The following is a 7,826-nucleotide window of genomic DNA, read 5'->3' as shown; positions in this document are numbered from 1 at the left end:
TGAGGTCAACGCCTTTGTCTTTTCCTTCCTGGCCGCTACTTTCCTTCTAATATCTAGTGGGGCCACGCCTACCAGGCAGTACAATTTATCAGTCGGGATAGGTGTCAGACAACCTGTGATGATGCGGCAGGATTCATGAAGCGGTATGTCCACTTGCTTGGCGTGGCTAGAATCGTACCACACCGGGCACGCGTACTCCGCTGCTGAATAGCACAAAGCAAGAGCTGTGGTTCTCACTATTCCAGGCTGTGCCCGCTACTAGCGCCCGTTAGTTCGCGCACTATGTTGTTTCTCGCGGCTACTTTGTGTTCAGTGTTCATGCAGTGCTTTTTATAGGTGAGTGCTCTATCCAAGGTGACGCCTAAGTATTATGTTGTTTCGCAATGTTCCTGGGGCCCTCCTTCCCAGTTAATTTGTAGTCTTCTTGCAGATTGTCTGTTCTTTAGGCGGAAGGCGCACGTTTGGGTTTTCCCTGGGTTGGGTTTGAGATGGTTCCCCTTATAGTAGATGGCAAGCAGTTCGAGGCCTTATGACAGATTCTGTTCAACAGTTGCAAAGCTGTCTGCTTGAGCGGTAGTGGTGCCATCATCTGCATACATGAAGCTTTTGGTGCCTTGGGGGAGGGGCTGGTCATTAGTATATATATTAAAGAGTGTTGGGGCTAGTACGTTTCCTTGGGGGAGGCCATTTTTCTCTGTCCTCCACCGGTTTCTCTGCCCTGAAAATCCACAAAGAATCTTCGATTCTGGAATAGGTTTCGAATCAGTAAGGTTAGTCTGTAGTCCCTACTTATTGCCTATATTTTCCCCAGGAGCAGTCGGTGGTTGACTGTGCCGTAGGCTGCTGATAGGTCTAGGAAGACAGCCCCGGTGATCTTCCTGTTCTCGAACCCATCCTCTATGTGTTATGTTAATTTTAGCACATGTGACGTGCAGCATTTTCCCTGTCTGAAGCCTGCTTGTTGTGGGATCAGGAGGGGCTCGATGGCGTCCGTGATTCTGTCGAGAATGATCCTTTTCAAAACCTTGTACATATGACATAGCAGAGAGATCGGCCTGTAGTTTTTGGGATTGTCACGTTCTTTGCCTGGTTTTAGGACGGCAATGACTCGCGATTTTCTCCATATTTTTGGAATTTTGCAGGATGTCATGCCGTTGTTCATCATATCGACTAGCCATTTCCCTGTTACAGGTCCCAAATGCTTTATTTGCTCGACGCATATATCATCAAGGCCGGCTGATCTCCGCATTTTGCATTTACTGACCACCTTCTCCAGTTCCGCCAAGGTAAATGGCTTGGATAGTTCATCGGTCTCCTGAGGGGGGTTTCGTTCTATGCTCCTCTTTTTTGTCTTTAGGTTGTCGTATCTTGGTGGTTTCCCATTTGTGAGAAGCTGGTGTGGAATTTGGTCTGCTGTGACGTTCTCGTGTAGATTTGGTTTGGTGGGGTCATTGGCTAGGCGTTTTATGAGTTTCCAGGCCTTTTGACTATCTCTGCCAAAATTAGTTTCCTCCATCAATTAGGTCCATTGCTCCCTTCTCACTTCTGATATCCGGGAGGTAATAACTCTTCCTTTGGTGATGGATTCTTCACTCAAGGGGTTTCTTTCGAAAAGCATTTGATACTCTTCCAGTACGGCTACTGTTTCCTGGGTAAGGCCAGGTGTGTAACTTGTTCTGCATCCCCTTGGAATTGACGCTCTGGAGCAGGTTTTGACGATGTCCACGAAGCTGTCACAGTTCTCTGGATCAGGGCTATATGTCTGGACTCTCTATTCTAGTGTTCTGGTGAATTTGGGCCAGACTGCCTTCCAGAAATTATATCTCCTTCTGAACTTTACTCTTCGTGGTATAACTATTGCTAACATTTGGCACATTATTGGGCAATGTTGTGTCTTTGGGATGGGGGCGCAGATGGACTTAAAGCACTGTTGTGCTATATCTTCGCTGACGAATGGGAGATCCGGGTTGTATCCGCGGCGCCACGTGCCGCTGTTGAAAGATGTGGGAAGTTTGCTGTCGTGGATAAGTGCCAGGTGGTTTGACGCGGCCCACACCATAACGGATTCACCGTTTTTGTCTTATTGTGCATACCGCCATACGTGATTATGGCTGTAGAAATCGCCAATGATTAAAGATGTTTTCTGTTTACCGTTTTTTACCGTGGTTCAAAGTGGAAGTCTACATTTAAGGGCTTATACAATGAGGTCACCGTGTATTCGCCAAATTCCACCGTGATAATCTCGATATCTCTCTCCTCAGTGTGATCCGATATCCTCACTTGGAGGTCCGGTTAGGTGATCACGGCACTCCCGTATTTCGCGTACGCTCTTACTGCTACTGGTTTCATCCCTGGAACCTTGGGGCGTCGGTATTGGATGTCCCTATGAGTTTCTTGTACGCGGAGTGCGTCACATTTGGTTTTTAGACAAAGCTCGCTCAGAAATTGTTCTTTGCAAGACGAAAGACCTTCTATGTTCACAGAGATGATCGTCAGAGCCGGTTCTGATAAGAACCTATCCGGTTTTTCTCGAGACATTATACCGCTCTACTGTGGTGCTTCTGGTGTGAGAGAATCTGCCGGCTTGCGGAAGAAATCCGAGACTTCTGTGGACGCAAAATTGAAAATACAAAATAGTACCCGAAACCCAATAAAAGTCCCAGAATCCAAGAATCCAATTTCAAGTCCCACTAGAATAGTAGCAAGTACATATAGAAAAGAAATACAGCATAAAGTGACTTAATGTTTTAAAAAAGGGAAAGAAAAGAAATAGAATCCATAATCTAACTAATTGTTTCAAATTAAAATAGTAGTAGACCGCAAAGTAATGTACTTACAGTTCATGGAATAGAACGAGTGACCTCAAAGAATACTGCTTGCGAGTACTCTTTGAGAACACTGCGTAATACAGAAGAAAAAAGTCATACATTGTTAATGTGCTGCTAGCGCATGCTGGATCGGGTCGTATGTCAACGTATGCTCTTGTAATTAGGCGCGACGAGATTGTTTTTGCGCATACTTGGAAATTTTTTGATCTGTTAGGAATCATTAATTTTCAAATAGGTAGTTCAGCAATCCTGAATATATCATTAAGTAAAGCCAAGGGAGGAAAAGATCGGAAGTTGTCTTAAATTGGTTATCATACAGGGAAGACTGAACTTTACCCAAAAGTAACAGACTGTTTACAATTTAAAAACATAGGAAGTGAACATTCGTATTGAATCGTGAGAAAGTAATGAAGTTTCGTTAAAGTAGGTGGATCTTGTTACGAACTCTTTGACGGAAACGTAACTAATTCCACCCAGCTGAGGTAAAAGTTACTTCCTTAATACAATAATAGGACGTGAATAGTATAGAATAAACCAGCATAAAGTGAATTTACTGTGTGACATTTCTTTCAACCCATTTCATATTGTGTGTCTATGAAGTATTTAATATTGCGACGCCATAGATTAATAATAGAGCGCTGCACGCATAAATATTCTTTGCCGAGTTAGACAGTTATTTTACCTACTCGAACTGTTAAGCTTTCGTAAACTGGAAACTATGGGAGAAACTATTGCCGTACATGGACTGTAGCCGTAATTAGTACAAGGACAGCCACTGGTGTGCTGCGCTCGTACACATCGGGGGGCATATGATTATTTGAACTGGTCAGTAAATTTGATACCCACTCGGAGTGAATACAGTGCGGCAGGACAGATATTTTTTTATTTAATGCTCCTTATCAGACAATATTACCGCTAGTTGGTCGGAGCACGAAGATCATCAACGGACATTTCCAATATATCTTAAGAGTAGCAGTTACATCGTTAATGCTCTTCGCGCACAGGGACGCACGCCATGCAGCCGGGGCGCTCGACGCCGATCCAGCTAGTGGCTTCCTACCAAGTCTTCGAATTAAGCACTAGTGTATAGGTTGAATTAATTACATTTACCGATCTATTTGACACGAGAAAAGCAATTATGACGTTAAGGTTGATAATGGAAGAAAGATTAAACAAAACTCAAGAGACTTTCGTAGGATTTGTTGACCTGGAAAAAGAGTTCGACAATGTCAAATGGTGCCAGATGTTCCAAATTCTGAGAAAAATAGGGGTAAGCTACAGGGAAAGACGGGTAATATACAATATGTACAAGAGCTAAGAGGGAATAATAGAGTGGACGACCAAGAACGAAGTGCTAGGATTAAAATGGTTGTAAGAGAGGGATGTAGAGTTTCACCCCTACTGTTCAGTCTGTACATTGAAGAAGCTATGATGGAAATTAAAGTGTGGGATTAAAATTCAAGGTAAATTGATATCAATGACAAGATTCACTGATGACATTTCTATCCTGTTTGACAGTAAGGAAGAATTACATTTTGCTGAGTGAAATAGACAATGTAATGAGTACAGAATATGTGCTGAGAGTAAATCGAAGAAAGGCGAAAGTAATGAGAATTAGCAGAATTGAGAACAGCGAGGAAGTTAACATCAGGATTGATGGTCACAAAGTAGATGAAGTTAAGGAATTATGATACGTAGGCGGCAAAATAACTTATGATGGACGGAGCAAAGAGGACATCAAAAGCAAACTAGTAATGGCGAAAAGGGCATCTATTAGTATCAAACATAGATCTAAGTTTGAGGAAAAATTTCAGACAATGTATGTATGGTGTACAGCATTGTACGGTAGTGAAACATGGGCTGTGGGAAAGCTGGAACGCAACAGAATCGAAGCATTTAAGATGTGGTACTACCGACGAATGTTGAAAATTAGGTGGACTGATAGGGAAAGGGATGAGGTGGTTGTGCGCAGATTCGGAAAGGAATACGTCGAAAACACTGATAGGGAGAACGGACAGGAGCATAATACATCTGTTAAGGCATGAACGAATGACTTCCATAGTCCTTGAGGAAGCTGTAGAGGGCAGGAACTGTAGTGGAAGACAGAGACTGGAATGTATCCGACAAATATCCTATGGAGGATGTAGGTTGCAAGTGCTGCTCTGAGATGAAGAGTTAGGTAGAGGAGAGGAATTCGAAACGGGCCGCATCAAACCAGTCTGATGACCCAAAAATTGAACGACATTTTCTTTTATTTGAAGAGATGCATGTGGACTGTGATGATAGCATATTGAAATGCTGAGACTGGTAGCCTTAAACATATTATAATACCTGAAGTTACACGGCTGTTGGTGAATTTCATGGACATTGACAGTTATTTAACTAGCTGACGTCCCCGTTCCTTTCGTTTGAAATCTCATTTTCTCTTTCGTTTTTCTGAAAGCTTAAGCAACTCTGTCAGAAACTGCTCCACTGTATGAGACAGCAGAAAACTTCTTGCCCGATCGTTCTGTTTTCTCGTTTGACTTGATTGCATGACGGACCTAACACCCGTTTGCCCTGGCTAGTTCCATAATCACGTTTCATTCATCCACTTTGTCGTAAGGGATAAGTGGTACTTTTAGCATCCTGTTGATCATGGCTCTGAAGTATACAGATTTATGCTTCTTAGAGTGACAGGATTTCACATACATAATCGCGTCAGTTCTGTCGCGTCCCAAGCGTGGGTTTTGCCAGGGATTGAGCGACACGGTTCGTAAACGGGAATTAGCCGGTTGACCTAATTGAGAGGGAGACTTTTGATCTGGCTAAGATGTTAAATTCCCTGGTGTGAAGGTACAAGGCTAGGATGTTGGTAGAAGTAAACTCGTATGGACGTTATAAAAGTTCTAATTTATTCATAAAGAATACAGATCACCCTAACTGCGTAGTGATTGTACCTACAGAATAGCCAAGCCCATTACAGAGACGGTGACTGACTTCCACCGTTCTGGCTGCCTGATAGAACTTTCCAGCACTTTGCTGCCCACACTTGCACCCTACGTCAGAGTCCCGCGGTCGCTGCCTAAACGCTCATCGGCGACTATCTCCAAATGTCTGCCTGCAGCCCGCCCTCAGCCCAAGTCGGCTGCTACTCACGCTGACTACCGTCGCTGCCTAAACCCGAGAGAGAGAGAGATCCCCGGAGCGGCGTGCCTCCGAGTTTTGTTAGCTCTTCCCCTTCGACCCCGCCAGTGCTTGGCATGACGTAGCGTCGAGTGCAACTTTTCCTTATTAGGGATTGTTTTAGTATTAACTTCAGTACTTTTCTTCAGAAGCTGGGTGGAGGGGTAGAGGGGCCTCTACCTATATGGTGACGCACTGCGTCCTGAGCCCTTCATTGGCTCCTCATGACGTAGTGCGGTCCCCACCTAGGGCCATCTTTCTTTCTCTCTCCGCTCCCAGACTTCTCCCTCTAGCCAAGAGTGTTGATACTACAAGTTATTGCTTATTGAGGGACCTGCCCAGAACGCCCTGTTTATCTTAATAGCTGAGTCTGCTTCCTTGCTTATCACGCGCAGCTGCCTGGCTGCTTGGACTGCCGCCTCGGCTATCTGGCTGCGTCGTTATCTTTTGTGACCCCTCTGACACGCCTGGCGTCTCCTGTTAACTCTATCTCCCCGTATGATTTCTGGTGTATCGTCTGAGAATAACTGCATTTATACTTGGCTTTTCTGCGGTTACAACAGTTCTCGTCGTCTTTCTAAATATGCTAGTCTTATACCTCCCATTTCTTTTAGGTAAGCTAAGAGCCATAGACTTAAGCTTCTTCTCCTTCCCGTTCCATTGCGAACGTAATCTTTTCGTGCGTCCCACCCGTTCTTTCTGCTACCTCGCTTATTTAATTTTCGTCATCTTTGTATAGTAGTATTATGCGGTGTAAATAAAGTCAGTTATAGACTATTTTTTTCGCAAACATCAGGATTTTTCCCAAAAAGTTATTTCAAGCTAATTTTGTCATTTGATTGTTTTAAGTTTAACAATAAGAATTTTCCTCAAAAGGATAGTGTCGCAAAGCGCAACAGTTCGTCAGTTGCTTTAGCTGAGATCTGTATGAATGAGCTTATTCCTTGCGAACGGGAGCGAAGCCGTGTGAATAAAGAATTCATTGGGTATATCGATCCCCGGCCTGGAAGAAGAACTTGGAACTATTGACTATTAGTTTTTGTTAATGCTTGCGATAGTTTTTTCGCTTTTGCTAACTTGAAGGTTTACCCCCTATCTAATTATTCATCATATCGCTCAAATATTTTCCTGGTTGGCTCCGCCGAACGCGCTTATCAATTAGAAATGCCCCTGCATTTGTGTCACGAGAATTTAAGCAGTTTTGTTTCGGTAATGCGATCACCCTCCATTACCTTCAGTCTTCCTTTTCTGAGAGGGTTAATCGTAATCTTCACGTCACCTTAACTATTTAGTATATTAACAGTCAGACATAATGAGACACTTCCATCCTTTGAATGCACAGCAGGCGGCTTCTAAAGCCGTTCTTGCTGCTTTAATGTTTTCTTATCTCCTTAATTCTCTCCTGGCTAATTTGTGGAGTATACAAGATCTGTTGCCTGAGAGGATTACCTCTTGTGTCATTAAAGAAAATTGCGATAGAGCTAAGAAAAACAGCTATATACACCATCGCCTTCAAGTAAGACGGTACGACCAGGAAAGCAGACCCCTTTTATACCAGAGTTGGGAATAAGGTTTTCTTCCGAATTTTGGGATGGATGGTAAGGTAATGGTGTTTCCAGGAAGCTTGCTTCTAGGTTCGTGGGACCCAGAGCAGTTGTTAAGATCTTACGTCTCGTTAATCTGTTACTGAGCATCTGCATGACATGTTAGCCAAATCAAAAATAACTAAGTGATTCGTTTCTCTCCTTGGCATAAGAATGGGGGCGGAGAGGGGGGGTGGCAGGGTTTTTGGTTTGAATGGTGGAGGTAAAGCTGTGGCAGCTCGTTTCACCT

The sequence above is a fragment of the Schistocerca gregaria genome, chromosome 6, assembly GCF_023897955.1.
Source record: "Schistocerca gregaria isolate iqSchGreg1 chromosome 6, iqSchGreg1.2, whole genome shotgun sequence".
Classification (NCBI taxonomy): domain Eukaryota; kingdom Metazoa; phylum Arthropoda; class Insecta; order Orthoptera; family Acrididae; genus Schistocerca; species Schistocerca gregaria.
The sequence above is the reverse complement of the archived record's forward strand: the minus strand, read 5'-3'. Positions refer to the sequence as shown.